The 16,374-nt window shown below is 45.0% G+C and overlaps 1 protein-coding gene across 1 annotated transcript in view; it reads left to right on the top strand.

Moving 5' to 3' along the window:
* MCPH1 (microcephalin 1) overlaps nt 1-16,374 on the top strand; it is a 2,707,094-nt gene that overhangs the window by 80,613 nt on the left and 2,610,107 nt on the right. The gene's annotated exons all lie outside the window — the stretch shown is intronic.

The raw sequence follows: 16,374 nt of genomic DNA, 5'->3' as shown, positions 1-16,374 counted from the left end.
TACTTGTGGGAAGCAAATGCCTCATAAGGATTTTCATTTGTACTGTATTCCTTGACTAGGCCCTGATCACAACGTGCCTTGCTGTCGGTTTTGTACTAGATTTAACCAACGCACTATTAAGCGTCTGTATATTTTTGCTTAAAATATTTTGGATCAAGATTTAATTATCCTGAAATATCGTCGGTTAGCAATCCGACTACCGGAGTTCATAAAAAAAGGCAAAGAAAAAGAGACAGACCATCGAGGTCCAAAACCAACAAAACTTCTCCTAAGCCAGTCGCAGGTTCGCTAGCACTCCCCTGATACCCGCTACTTTTGAGTCGCAGGCCTCTACAGAGACCCATTCGGAGTCCGGTATGCCAAAAGATTCTCAGGGTATTGAACCCGCGGATGTCTCTCCCTTGGATGGGTCCGGAGCAGCTGAGCAGGCACCGACTTCTGAGGGTGTTTTCAGACCTCAACATTTTTATATTAAACCGACACCAGCAACAAAAACAAGGTCAAAAACATCTTGTGTGTTTAAAAAACCGACGCGTGAGCCATGTGCTCATGCCCCTTTGCCTAAAAAACAAATGATCAAAATGGCTGAGGATTACCTTGATCAGGGGTTCCCAACCTCCCCTGCTAAGAGGCCGAGGCAAGGCACTGATTATGAATCTTCAGATTAGGTTTCCATTTCTTCTGATTCCTCTTCTGATTAGGAATTTTCTATTCCACCCTATGAGGATTTTGATGCAGAGGAATCCATTCCATCTGCATCTCCTCCTGAGGATTACTCTTTTGGAGAGACTTTGCATACTTTAAGGGAACATTTTCACTGGGAGAGTCAGGACTTCTTTGAATCAAAAAAGAGGCTTGGGGATTTCCTTCTTCTTAATCAGTATAGGCCTTTGGCAATACCTCCTGTATTAGACATTGTTGATGATGTGTTTTCGGAATCAAGCATGGCTCCTGATTCCCTACCTCCGGCTCCTAGTAAGCCAGACAGATATTACAGGGTTCCTGACTTCCACAAATTTCTTTTCAAATATCCTGCTGCTGATCCTGAGACTGTTTCTCAAGGTCCCAAGGGTGTAAAGGCCTCTACAGCCAAAAATCCTACCCCTTCTGATAGAGATTCCAGGGCGCTGGATAGATGGGGAAAGAAGGTTTATACGTCTGCAACCTTGGCAATCAGGGTCTTAAACTGCCAGTTTCATATGCTTAAATATCAACAGCATGTTATGGGCTTACTGAAACAGAAAATTATGTTTATTTCTGATTGTGTGGAAAATAGTTACAGGATGTATTGCATTCAGCAGAACAGGTTGGAAAGCATACTTTGCAATGCGGTTTTGATTCCTTGGAGGCCTTTTGTTGGCCGCCGTTACTGGATCTGTGATTAGAAGGCATGCCTGGCTCAAGGAGCAAAATCTGCCTGATCGTGTTAAAGCTAAATTGTTGGATGCCCCTTTGCAGCATAATACTCTGTTTGTTTGGTAATAAGGCAGAAGAGGTTTTAAAGAAAATGGAAGACAAAGCTAAATCTATGCAAACTGTAAAAGATTTCTTGCAAGTGCAGCCACCCAGGTTCAGTAGGCACTGGCCTACTAAAAATCTGTCCTTTCCGGTGTCCAACAGAGCCACTCAGGGCAAATCCAGGTGCTCAAAAGGCTCCAGATACCAATCACAGGGTTCTTACAGGTCAAAGCAACGGGGTGCCTCCACCTCCAAATCTGGAGAAAACAAAGCACAGCCCTACAGTAAGCAGTCTCAATGACTTTTCCCTACCATCACCAAGCAGTTATCATTTGGCAGCCCCCTTGGGGGAAAAACAATCACTTCATGCTAAAAATTGGCAGTTAATTACCCAGGACAAGTGGGCATTAAACATAGTATCCCAGGGGTACAGATTTCATTTCCATACTTTGCCAATTCCAAATGGATGGCCGGATCTGCCACAAAACCAGTGGGCAGAGGCCCAGAAACAAGTCATGTCCCTCATGGATATGGGGGCTATTCAACCAGTGCCAGAAAAGGAAAAAGGACAAGTTTTTTTATCCAAGACTTTTCCTGGTACCCAGAAAAGACAATTCATGGCGTCCACTACTGGACTTATCGATTCTGAACACCTTCCTGGACATTCCAAAATTCAAAATGCTAACTTTACAACCGCTACTGCTTATGCTAGGCAGGAATGCTTGGTTAGTAACTCTATACTTAGAGGCATGCCTGCGTATCCCGATAAGGGAATCATGCAGAAGAAGTGGCAGGACACGTATACACTGTAATTACGAAAAGAACTGAGGTTGAAAAAACTGCTGGTTAATTTCGGTACATTACACCACTTCTGCCAGTGGACAGGCAGGACAGTAGTTGCTGAAGTACAAGAGGCCTCCAAGGAATCAAAACCTGATTGCAAAGCAATAAATTCAATAAAAACCCTTGGATTTTACTACAATGTTTTTTCAGTTGCACCTGTGTTCTGTACCACACACACACCTGGATTCATACAGGTGTACTGAGGGAAAAGAATAAAAACCCTTGGATTTTACTACAATGTTTTTTCAGTTGCACCTGTGTTCTGTACCACACACACACCTGGATTCATACAGGTGTACTGAGGGAAAAGAACTGAGGTTGAAAAAACTGCTGGTTAATTTCGGTACATTACACCACTTCTGCCAGTGGACAGGCAGGACAGTAGTTGCTGAAGTACTTGAAAACCATTTATTCCCAAAACCATAAGACTCCTCTAGAAATTGTATCCTTGTTAGTCAACATCATAGAATTAATCCTTGATAACATTGCTATCGTTGCCGCCTTCTCCTTGACAAATCAAGAAAGTAAGCTGACTGGAGCCATCTTTCTGTATGTAATGCGAGTCCTTTGGGTGCACCATAGCTTGCTATCTCATTTGGATACTGTCACTGTGGCTTTTCTCAGAAAAGAGTTTTGTGCTTAAACCGATATCTGTAAACTTAGTTGTAGACCTCAATGTGCAAACTCACTCAAGCAGTCTCACTAAGAGTGTTACATGGGTCAGTTCTGGGCCCTCTGCTTTTCTCTTCTCTGTTTCATGTTGATATAATTATAGCTGAATGTCATTAAGCTTTTCTCCATACTAAACAAAATTATTTCAGTGGTACTTAAACTTCCTGACAAAGTTTACTATTAATGTACCCAAATCTAAGATTAGTTTCTGCACATTCAGTGGTAATCCTGTATCCCAGTGACATTTCTTTTCCTTCAGCATCACAAGAAAGATGTTTTTAGGGTTCTTGGCTAGATATTGTCCTTTGATGTCCATTCTGATCAAACAGAACAGTCTCAAAGTGTTGATAGTTTAAAATTGGTTCAGAATTTTCACATTTGCTTACAACTGATGCTGCATGTGAAGTAGTAATTACAGTGTATACGTGTCCTGCCACTTCTTCCTTCTGTCTTCTTACAATATCTGTGTTCTGTAATCTGCCTAAAATACCACTAATGAGATTTATTGATGAACTTTATAAACTTATCAGATACAGGACATCACTGCACCACTACTGAATAGGCAAACTGGCTATCCTTTACAGCTAGAACTTCATTTTTGCTCATCACCCTAATATGCAAAGTGCTGAATGAAAAACACTGCTCACCATTTAAAAACACTTTTCACACTTCCTACTCACTAGAACAGTACATCTGATATTGTTAATCCTCGTTCATTCGTTACGTATAGGTATCTGTTCCGAACTCAGAACCGAGCCGGCCATTTTCCAAGCTCGCGTCAGCTACATACTCTCGAGCTGAACTCTTTCCCACAATTCCCCTCTCCCTGTTACCCCAGATTTCGTTTGCCGCGTTGCCATTTGGTCGTATCAAGCTGCTTCTCTTGAGCTAAGTAGAGATATTTGTTGTCAGACTAGTCTATATATAACTTTTTCTGTCAGAAAAGTTTCTAATTTGCTTACCCTATCGTATTTAGCGACCATATTTTCTTGAGTTTTCTTCTCTTTACTCTGCACTTTTTACAGTGAGGTATTTCTTCCTTACCATCGTTGGTAATCCCTTACTTTTCTTCATTACTTTCGGGTATTCTTTCGTACCATTGCTGGTACCTTTTCTTCGGTCTCTTTTTCTATCATGGCAGATAAGAAAGGTATTCCAGGATTTAAAAGGTGTTCTGATTGTGGACACAAATTACCTACATCAGATGCACACTTTGTGCATGTATTGCTTGGGTGCGTCCCACTTATCTGTTGACCCGCCCTGTGGTATTTGTAAACATTTTTCCAACAGAACCTTGATTGAAAGGAAAAATAAGTTGTTGCTGAAGGGACTTCTCAAATCTCCGTTTTCAGAGGCTATTTCTGGATTGGAGGCTTCAACCCCCTCCTAGAGCCCATTAGAAAATTTTGGATGATCCTACTAAGGCCAAGTCTTTGCCTTCGTCCCTGGCTGGGGACTCCCGTCAACCAAGACCTAAGAAGGCTAAAGTTTCTGCATTGGAGCTCACTCAGTCAGCCCCAGTGCTTTCGGTGCCTAGACCTTCGGTGCCATCAGTGATCTCGGCTCCATCTTCTCCTGTAGCCTTTACTATATCGGTACCGAGGGGCTCCTTGGTTCAGACTATTGCGACTACTACATCGGCACTGACAGTTCAGTCAGCGCAGACCTTGACCACGTCGGCTCCGACATCTTGCTCTGAACAGACGCCTCAGTTATTGGCACCAATTTTGTTGGTTCCAGCTTCGGTACCGGCAACCACTTCGGCACCGATCTTTTTGTCAGTGCAGACCGTGACCTCTGCATCAATGATTTCCTCGGTGCAGACACCCGTAGTCCAGTCTCTCTCGGCACCGTTGTTCTTGGTGCGGGCTGGTGAGGTTGGGCACCGAGCTTGTCTCTTCTGTGGACTGACCTGTTTATCTCTGTCTCCATGATGTCCACTAGAAGCCTTTCCGAACACGACGTCTTGCATCTTGTGGATCAAGTGCTTAAGGCCAGAGGTATCCCGCCCCCCCAGGACCTATCCTTTCTTGGGAGGTGATCACCCATCTCTAAAGACACCTTCTTATTCTCCTCCTTCATTGCCTTTGAAGTCCATTGATATAGCACAGTCTTCCCCCTCTACGGTTCCCTTTATGGATCTCACTAAGGAACCGCAGTTGCCTTCATGGCAGGAGAGTTTTGCTACGACTCAGGATGACAGTTGTGACATGCGTAATTTGTTGTTTCTCAGCCATCCGGGGACTCCAGGTTAGCAGGCTGAACCACTTAGGGGAGGGGTGACCCCTGTCCTGGACACTCACCCCTCTTCAGGTGGACCAGCCTTTCAACTGATGGAGAAGGATCTGGCTTCTGCTGGCAATACTGTGCTGTTTATCCCCCCGCCCTCCTCTGGTCTACTGTGTTCACAAGTCACACCTAGCGGACACCGGGCACAAGGGCCTCAGGACATAATTCACACAGGAAACCCCTTTTCCGCTGTCTTCCCCAGCTTCTCCCTCTGAGGAAGTTCACCGGAAAAGTTTGTGTAAGAGGAAGCACATTGACTCCACAGAGAAGTCCCTCACTGAAGACAGACTTTGATGAGGGGGAAGGATCCCCTCCCTCACCCTCTGAGGTATCCTTTTGTGATATTCTCGAAATCCTTAAACAGAGAGGTGACTGGCAGCCCGCTAATCCGACCTCTGAGGAGTCTGTGTTCCTGCAGGCCTTTCGCGCCCGGCCCCCTACCTCCTGGGTTACTCCACCTGCCGATGAACTTGTCCGGCTCATCGTGCAGCTTGCGTGGAAGGCTCCTGACACTGTTGAGGCTATTCCTTGGAGGCCAGATAAGATTTTGTCCCGTCCTGCTACGGATCCCCATTGGTCTAAAGGTCTTCCTGTGGATGCTCTGGTGGTGGCGGCCGCAACAAAAAAGGATCTGGCGGAAGAAGAAAGCTAGACTGTCCACCCGCCTAACAGACTCCCGGGCCTTGTACAGGATAGGGAAGTGCACCTTTGCATCAGCTACCTTTGCTATCTGGTCCCTGAATTATATGGCATACTTTACCAGGCTTCAAAGAGATTTGATTTCCGAGTTCTCTGAAACCTTGGCTGGTGCCATGTCTGATGAGGTCCTTGACAAAGTGGCCTCTCAGCTGGCCACCATTGAGTCAATATCTAACTCCTCTATGCGACTGATATCTCACGCATCAGGAACAGCAGCTAGAGTGGCGGGTTCAGCTGTGGTCTTGAGACGACAAGCCTGGATGCGCTTGTGCAATTTCGCGGAACCCTTTAAGACTTCCTTTCTTAACGTTCCCATTGAGGCCTCTTCATCGTTTGGAACCAAAGTTAAAAGCACACTGGCCAGATGTGAACAGTATGGCAAGACCCTTTCTGCCGTAGGTGTCCGTTATTCTTCCCCTCAATATGCTTTCTCCCGAAACCAAAAGAGTGGGAAGATATGGTTCCAGAAATCTCAGGGTCCTTTCCGTGACACACAGGCCGAGTTCTCCCCTAGAGGCAGAGGGGGAAACTCACAGGGAAGATGCCCCTTTCGCTGCAGAGGGGGTCCGCGTAACAAGGATTCTCTCTTCCTGGCCAATCCTACCAGCGCTCCTGAAGGGCAGCCCAACTGCTTTCCTCTGGAGGTGGTTGGGGGTCGTTTTTTCCTTGTACCCTTCTGCCTGGCTAACCATCACCACCGATTCTTGGGTACAAAGGATTATAACCAGAGGTTATCATATCCCCTTCGATCGTTGTCCTGCCCCTTCAAAAAACCTTCCCGATGTTCCACCCAGTCAAAGGGAAGAAGCAGCACTAGAGATAGAAAAGCTGCTAAAAAGTGTGTCATCCAAATAGTCCCTCCAGACCAGACAGGATCCGGATTCTACTCAAGACTATTTTTGGTGTCAAAGAAAACTGGAGACTGGAGACCAATTTTTGATCTCAGTGTAGTGAACAAATTTGTGAGAGTACAAAAATTCCGGATGATCACAATACATTCTATCCTCCCGCTTTTGGAAAAAGATGATTGGATGTGCTCTATAGATCTTCAAGATACGTACTACCACATAAAAGTGGACAGGCCATCAAGAAGATTTCTGCGCTTCCGTGTGGGAGCCTGTCACTACCAGTTCAGAGTACTGCCCTTCGGACTCTCTACAGCCCCCAGAGTGTTCACAAAGTGCATGGCAGTCGACACAGCTCACTTGCGACTACAAGGATTCCAGGTGTTTCCATACCTAGACGACTGTCTCATTTCCGCCCCCACCAAACATCTATTGGAAGAAGCCCTGGCATACTCTCTCCTCGCTGCACAAAGGCTAGGCATAACTATAAACTGGCAAAAATCCAATCTCACCCCATCTCAGTCCACAGAATTCATAGGGGTAATCTTGGATACAAAGAATTGCAGTGCTGCCATTCCAGAGCACAGAATTCTAAGGGATAAAGCAACAACTGATCCCAATCCTTTCAAGAGAGAAATCCACAGCTCACTCTGTCCTACAGCTGTTGGGTTCCATGGCAGCCTCCATCACCATTGTCCCCCTGGCCAGGTTTCATATGAGGCTTCTACAATGGCTACTGCTCACTGAATGGTATCCTTTTCAGCATCCTCTTTCAGCCATGATTCGAGTAACCTACAGGTGCAAACAGTATTTAAATTGGATGACACACAACCCGTCACAATGGTCTCGCCCCTTCTCCCCACAGCAACTCAAGGCTACAGTGACCACGGACGCCTCCCTGATGGGGTGGGGTGGGGGCTTAGTCAGGGACAGACAGTCCAAGGCACTTAGTCCGAATTGGAGGCCCAACTGCATATAAATGTTCTAGAGCTGAAGGCGGTGCTTTTGGCGTTGCAAGCATTCCATCCCCTGCTGCCATCTGGGACGATTGCGATTCAAGTCAGACAACGTGGTGGTGGTCTGGTACATCAACAAACAAGGTGGAACCAAATCTTACCCCCTTTGTCGAGAGGCCACGAGGATATGGCAATGGGCGATGGCTACCAACCATTTTCTTCTAGCAGTGCACATTCCCAGGAGTTCCAACGTGATAGCAGACAGAGTCAGCACTTGCATTCTACAACCTCACGAGTGGTCCCTGAATCCCTTGATAGCGGCGGAGATCTTCCACCGTTGGGGCCATCCTTTCTGCGACTTCTTTGCATCCTCAACCATCTACAAATGCAGCAACTACTTCGCCCTGATTTGGCAACTACTTCGCCCTGATTTCCCCCTCTGGGACAGCCACCCAGGGACGCTGTAGTCCATGATTGGCCCTCGGGTCTGCTTTATGCATTCCCACCTTTTCCCCTCATTGCCCAGTTTCTGAAGAAAGCCCGTCGGCTGAAGAGCAAGGTAATCCTCATAACACCATATTGGCCTCATCAGATTTGGTTCCCCTTCCTTTGGCCTCACCTGCTAGATTGACCATGGATTCTCCATCCAACCCCAGAGTTGATCTCGCATCTGCAGAGCCTGATTCCTCCCAACTTGGACAGCCTGAAGCTCACAGCTTGGCTACTCCAATTCCCTTAATTGCCAGGCAGAATGGTCTTTCTTTACCAGTATGGGACATTCTCATTGTATGTCATAAGTCTTCCACTAGAATTACCTATCTAAGCAAGTGGAAAAGATTTACCTGTTGATTGAAAGAAAAACAAGTAGATCCCTTCTCAGCATCAGTGTCAATGATGATACTAGAGTATCTGGCCGACCTTTTTCAGTTGGGTGTATCGGCCTCTACCATTAGAGTTAATTTGGCTGCAAGATCTAATTTCCATGAGGGTGTCCAAGACTCCTCTCTTACGTCACACAAATTATGCAAGACCTTCATAAAAGGTGTGAATCATTTGAAGCCTCCTTTTAGAGAACCTATTCAACCATGGTATGTTGACAATGCCACCCTTCGAACCAGCTTCTTCTTGCGACCTCAAATATTTGTCATGGTAAACATTGTTTTTGGTCACCATTACTTCTGCCAGACGTATCTCTGAGCTTCAAGCGTTATGCATCAAGAGTCCATACTTGATTTTTCATAGAAATAACGTCTTTCAGAACTAATCCTTCATTTCTGCCAAAAGTGATCTCTGAAATGAGCATTAATCAAACCATTGAATTGCCAGATGTTCGTGTTACACTGCTGCAGTCATTACACTTGGGTTATCCTGCCGTCAAGCGGTTCCCCAGTCAGCCTGAGTTCCAAAGTCTTGGTCCGGCATCGGTTGCTGTCGCTTCTTCCCTGACGTCAGTGCGACAGCGGTATATAAGATGCAGCCGATGACATTTTCTTCAGTCTTTCCTGCTGCGCGGTGCTTGAAGCAAAAGCAGTTCGCAAGTGCCGGTCGGCCGACTCCTGAGATTTTCATTCCGAATCCAGAACTGAAGTCTTCTACAAAGCTAAGTACCCCGTTGGGGAAACTTTTTCTTGCCTCAGACCAATGTCGGTAAACGTTAATAATTGTATTTCTTGTGGGAAGCAAATACCTCATAAGGATTTCCATTCTTATTGTATCCCATGCCTAGGCCCAGACCACAACGTCACTGGTTGTCTGTTTTGTGCTAGGTTTAACAAGTGCACTATTAAACGTCTGTTTGACTTTGCCCGACATTATTTTGGCAGAAAATTCAATTACACCATGCCATCGGAACTACCGACCGGAATACATAAAAAGCGCAAAGACAAAGGACAGGCATCCGAGGCCCAAAACTGACAACGAAGCCTCTTCTAGGCCAGTTGCCGGTTCTCCGGTTTTCAGCGAGGCGCCTACGCAGCCCCTGATGACTGCTTCTGTAGAACCACAGGCCGCCTCTGACTCCCACGTGGAGATGGCTGGGCCTTTGGACGCACAAGATTTTCAGCCTACCGAGACTAACCCCTCAGAGGGATTCGGAGTAGCTGAACAACCCGTATTCAGAGGGTGTTTTCAGATCTACTCAGTTAAGCATTAAATCTTCTGCTAAATTTAAACCTCCTTTAAAAACAAAGAAATGGATTCAGCATTCTCCAGGACAGGCCTCCATGCCTAAGAAACAAATGCTGAAAATGGCCGAAGACCTAATCACTCTGATCAGGGGGTCCCATCCTCCTTCTGATAAAAGGCCTAGACAGGATGCAGACTATGACTCATCTGACCAGGTATCCATTTCTTCAGATTCATCCTCAGACCTGGGGCACTCTTTACCCTCTTATGAGGATTCTGATGCTGAGGAATCAATTCCATCAGCCTCTCTGCCTGAGGACTACTCCTTTGGGGAAACCTTACATACCATGAGGGAACAAGTCCATTGGGAGGGCCAGGATTACTCAGAATCCAAGAAAAGGCTCAGAGACTTCCTTTTATTATCTCAACACAGACCCCGCTATTCCGCCAGTGTTAGTTATTGTGGATGATGTGTGTACTGAATCCAGCTTAAATCCTGATTCTTTACCTCCAGCCCCAGTTAAGCCTGACAGATACTACAGAGTCCCTGACTCTCACAAATTGCTTTATAATAGCCCAGTTGCTGACCCTGAAACTATTTCTCAGGGCCCCAAAGGGGTTAAGGCCTCATCAGCAAAGAATCCAGTCCCCTTAGACAGATTCCAGAGCATTAGATAGATGGGGGAGGAAAGTATATACATCTGCAACTTTAGCAATGAGGGCCTTAAATTGCCAGTTTCACGTGCTAAAATATCAGCAATATTTGATGTCTCAGTTGAAACAAAAAATGCTTCCAGAGTCAGGTCTTCCTAATCTTAAGGAAATGCAGGATTTATTGCATGCAGCTAAACAAGTGGGAAAACATACTTTGCAATGTGGTTTTGATTCTTTAGAGGTCTCCTGTAGAGCAGCAGTTACAGGTTTTGTCATTGGAAGGCATGCTTGGTTAAAAGAACATACGTTACCAGATCATGTTAAAGCAAAACTTTTGGATGCACCTTTGCAGCAGAATGTGTTATTTGGAGTTAAGGCAGAAGAGGTATTAAAGAAAACTGAGGATAAGGCAAAATCTATGCAAACGGTGAAGGATTTCTTACAGGTTCAGCCTCCTTGATTTAGCAGAAATTGGCCAACAAAGAATTGGCCCTTTCCAGTTAGACAGACCTCAAAGGGGCAGATACAGACGTCCAAGTGGTAGAGGTCAACCACAAGGTCCTTACAGGCCTCGACAATGGGGTGCATCAGCCCAGAAAGAAGGGGAAGACAGGCCCCAACCATATAAAAAACAGCCCCAAAGACTTCCCACTACAGCTGCCAAACAGTTCTCTCATGGCAGCTCCCTTGGGAGGAAAACTGGCACTTTTCTATCACAATTGGCATATGATCACCAAAGACAAATGGGTTCTCAGCATTGTATCTCAAGGTTACAGGTTCCACTTTCACACTCTGCCAAGGTTAAAAGGAATGCCAAATCTGCCACCAAATCAATGGGCAGAGGCTCAAAAACAAATTACAGCACTCATGGACATGAGAGCTATTCAAAAGGTACCACCACAGGAACAAGGACAAGGATATTACTCAAGACTCTTTCTGGTTCCCAGAAAGGACAAAGCCTGGAGGCCCATTCTGGATCTTTCTTCTCTAAACACTTACTTGGATGTTCCAAAATTCAAAATGTTGACACTACAGCAGCTTCTTCCCATGCTGGGCAAGAAAGCTTGGCTCGTAAACTTGGACCTCAAGGAGGCGTGCCTGCATGTCCCTATCGGACAAAACTGCAGAAGATACCTCAGATTCATGGCTGGTTCAATGCACTACCAATTCTCTGCACTGCCCTTTGGCTTATCTACTGTGCCCAGGGTCTTCACAAAGTGCCTGGCACCAGTAATTGCATTTTGCAGACAGAAAGGAGTTCAAATTTATCCATACCTGGATGACTGCCTGATTCAAGCAGAGAGCAAGGACATTCTTCTAAAACATCTGGCATTTGTAAAACAGTTAAGTTGCCTAGGGTACACAGTAATCGAAAAGAAATCAAAACTAGTGCCCTCACAAGAGATAATTTTCCTAGGTGCCAGCTTGAATACAACGGCCCGGATGGCTTATCTCACGCCAGACAAGCAAGAACAACTGACTCAATATTTTCAGCTGATGGCAACAAGAACTCACCTCCCTGCAAGAAAAATTCTGCAGGCCTTGGGTTACATGGCATCTTGCATACTACTAATTCCATATGCCAGACTGCATATGAGGAAACTACAATGGTACCTAAAGAGTGTCTGGTCTCAACACTGTCAAAGTTTGGAAACAGTAATACCACTAATTCCTTGCCTACAACAGGAGTTTCGATGGTGGGCTCAAGCTTGTCACCTCAACAAGGGACAGCCTTTCACTCAACCCACATGCCAGGCAAACACTGACAACAGATGCATCGGATTACGCCTGGGGAGCACACATGGCAGGAAAATGTATTCAGGGCAAGTGGCCCGCAGAACAAAGACCTCTTCACATCAATCAAAAAGAGATGCTGGTTGTACAAAATGCCCTTATAGCTTTCAAGGACCTTCTGCATCCAGGGCAACTACTGATAAAGACAGACAACACCACAGTTATGTGGTACATAAACAAGCAAGGGGGCACTCACTCTTATCCCCTCAGCAGACAAGCCATGACCTTGTGGAACACAGCTCTAACCTATCAAGTTCATCTGCAAGCACAATTCCTGTCAGGAGAGAAAAACACACTGGCAGACGACTTAAGCAGAAACATCACTGATCCCCACGAATGGGAATTGAATCCACAAATATTCAAAATGATAACACAAAAATAGTGGAGCCCGGACATAGATCTGTTTGCATCCCCAATGAACTGCCAGCTACAGAAATTCTGCACAAGGACTTAACCACCCACAAGCATGGAAAGTGGATGCCCTCTCATTCAGCTGGAAAAACCTACAAGTATACGTTTACCCACCACTGCCTCTCCTTCCAAAGGTACTCGTAAAAGCCAGGCAAGAAGATCCAAAGATGATCCTGATTGCCCCAGACTGGCCACGCCAGCACTGGTACCCAATCTTAAAGAACTTAGCACAAGAACCACCCTGGATTTTGCCTCAAATCCCACATCTTCTGACTCAGCACAACAATCAGATACTTCACAGCCAGCTAAGGACTTTAAACCTGGCTGCATGGAAGATTCCTTAGTCAAGCAAGCAATGCCTCTCTCCAAAGCTGTTATGGATGTCATTCTAGAGGCTAGAAGGCCTAGTACCAGGAAAGTCTATTCGGATAAATGAAAAAGATTCTGTGCCTGGAACCAGGCTCACAGCCTTGATCCTCTTGTCCCAAATATTCCTCAAATACTACAATATTTAACTGAGATGCTGGACAAAGGGCTCTCCTTTTCATCCATCAAGATTCCCGCCTCTGCCATCTCTGCTCATTGCAACACGGATCCACCAATTTTCTCTAATCCCTTGCTAAAACAGTACCTCAGAGTGGCTAAAAACATAAGACCACCCCATAGAGCACCTACTCCTACTTGGGACCTCAACTTTGTGTTGGAAAAATTAACTTTACCTCCTTTTGTGCCAGCTAACACAGCAGATTTAAAATATATCTCTTGGAAAACTGCTCTGTTCCTGGCAATAACATCGGCTCGAAGAGTTTCAGAATTACAGGCACTAATGGCAGTGGAACCTTTCATAATTTTCCACCAAGACAGGGTGTCTTTAAGAACAAACTCTACTTTTATGCCAAAGGTGGTATCAAGTGTGGCTCTAAACCAAACTATTCACTTGTCAACTTTTTATCCAAGTCCACAGAATAAAGGGGAGAGACTTCTGCATTCCTTGGACATACACAGGCAGTTACGCTTTTACTTGGACAAAACCAAAGCTTTCAGAAAAACTGAGCAATTATTGGTAGCATATGCTGCAGGAGCACAGGGAAAAGCCATTTCAAAACAGACTATTTCAAAATGGATAGGACACTGTATATGTTTCTGCTATATACACCATGGGAAACCTGTACCTAACAGCATTAGATCTCACTCCACCAGGGCAACAGCCACTTCAACTGCCTACCTCAGAGGAGTACCTACCAAGGACATTTTGGAAGCAGCAACTTGGAGTTCTGTACATACCTTCACCAAGCATTACCATCTGCCTCTATACTCTAAATCCAGAGCTGGCTTTGCCACTTCAGTGCTGCAGGGCCTTATAGCCACCCCTAATGCCTTATAGTACCAGCCACCCTACCTCAGCTTTGGGATTCCACCCAAGTGTAATGACTGCAGCAGTGTAACACGATGAGCAGTTTTGTATCTACCGTAAATGTAGATGTTAGAGTGTCTACACTGCTGCAGTCCAGGTTACCCTCCCTCCTTCCCCTCTTACTTGCTGGTACGTACCTATGTCTTCAACCCTTTACTACCTATGGGGAGTATTTGCTGGTAACTGAAAGTTGTTGATTGCTTTTCTTATGTATGTTTTATTAGCAATTTGAATTGCCTACCTTTTGGGGGCACCTGACATCTGGGGCAAGAAAAACTGAAGAAAATGGCGTCGGCTGCCTCTTGTATACCCCCTGTCGCACTGACGTCCAGGAAGAAGCGACAGCAACTGACGCCGGACCAAGACTTTGTAAGTCAGGCCGACTGGAGAACCGCCTGACGGCAGGATAACCCAAGTGTAATGACTGCAGCAGTGTATGCACTCGAACATCTACATTTATGGTAGGTACAAAACTGTACTTTTTCTTTCCCAATCATTCAAATAGAGGAGAGTATTGCCTACATACCCTAGATATTCACAGGCAAATCCATTTTTACTTGAACAGGACTAGGTCCTCTCGTAAATCTGACCAGTTATTTTTGGCCTATTCTGGACCTAGATTAGGATCTGCTGTTGCTAAGGTCACATTAGCTAGATGGTTGAAAGACTGTGTGACCTTCATTTATACACGTAATATTCCATTGCCTACTACCATGAAGGCTCATTTAACAAGGTTGGTGGCAACTTCTGCTGCCTTCCATGCCAGAGCTTTTTTACGTGACATCTGTGCAGCTGCAACTTGGGCTATGCCTCATACCTTCATCAATCATTACAAATTGGATTTGGCCTCCAGGGGAAGAGCATCTTTTGGTTCTATGGTGCTCAGGCATGCCTTTCCATGAGAGCCTCCCAGGAATAGAGGTAGCTGGGGACTCTGTCCCATACATAAGGAATGAACGAGGATCAACAATATCCGATAAAGAAGTTATGTCTTACCATAACGTTCCATCTGTATTGTTGATCCTCGTTCATTCATTATGACCCTCCCTCCTTGCCCCTCCTGTGGCTTCTAGTAGATCTCACCATCCTGTTCTCTTAGGTCATTTGAGCAGAGGTAGCCTCTACCTTCTTTTGACTTGCAAACTCAATCTGAGATGACAGGGAGAGGGGAGTTGTGGGAAAGAGTTTAGCTCGAGAGTTTTAGCTGACGTGAGCTTGGAAAATGGCCGGCTCGGTTCCGAGGTCGGAACCGATACCCATACGTAATGATTGAACGAGGATCAGCAATACAGGTGGAACATTATGGTAAGACATAACTTCTTTTTTCAAGACCTTAGTATTCCTTGGCTGTCTCTGAGAAGACCTTTTGTTGAATAGCTTCAGCTTCTTGGAACAATGTGTTCTGAGCTGACAAACATAAAACTTGCCACCTCACGAAGTAATACGACTGCATCTTTTTGAGAGACAGTGGCTAAACTGTGGTCAGTCTCTCACCAGTGGCAAAAGTAACATATTTTTCCTTTTATCTTTGTATTTATGAACATATTTATATATTTTATCCAAGGGTAGAACAAAATAAGACATGTTTGCATCCTGTAAGATCTTGTATGCCGTACTAATATGCAATTCTGCATAATGTGTAAATTCTAAATACTTTCATGAAAATGTTACTCATTGTTTGTTTATTATTTGTAACCAGTTATTTTGCATATTGTGTAAATACCGAATTGTTAAACTTTTTCTGTTTGGGGCTGAATGAACTGAATGCTATAACATGAATTATAATGCTTTCAGTTTTTTGTCTTTTGCCATGTGGCACAGCCTGTGGTTAAAAATAGGCCTGTGCCCAGACCGCGCCTGCACAGGTAATAAGTGAAAATAAATGCATTTTAGCTAGTTGTCCAGCTTGCTGGTTACAATATATGTCTCTCAGTTCTAGATTCCATGGTTCAGTTTTGATGTCGTTCACTGTCTCTGGAGTTTTATGCATTCTCCCCTTGTCTGTATTAGGTTTCCTTGTGTACTCCAATTTTCTGCCATAAAACATGCTGTCTGGTTATAAGGGTTTGTGATGACCACCTCACTTGGCTCGTTTGCAAATTATTATTGATAAAAATGCCTAAGTTATGCTTTTGCCCTTTACTTCAATCTTTACGTCACATTTCATAGGGGCATACATAACAGTATAACCTTCTTAGGCTCAGCATTTGTTCAT

The sequence above is a fragment of the Protopterus annectens genome, chromosome 2.part0 (genome assembly GCF_019279795.1).
Source record: "Protopterus annectens isolate FY-2018-M chromosome 2.part0, PAN1.0, whole genome shotgun sequence".
Taxonomy (NCBI): Eukaryota; Metazoa; Chordata; order Ceratodontiformes; family Protopteridae; genus Protopterus; species Protopterus annectens.
This window is presented reverse-complemented; position numbering and strand designations above follow the sequence as displayed.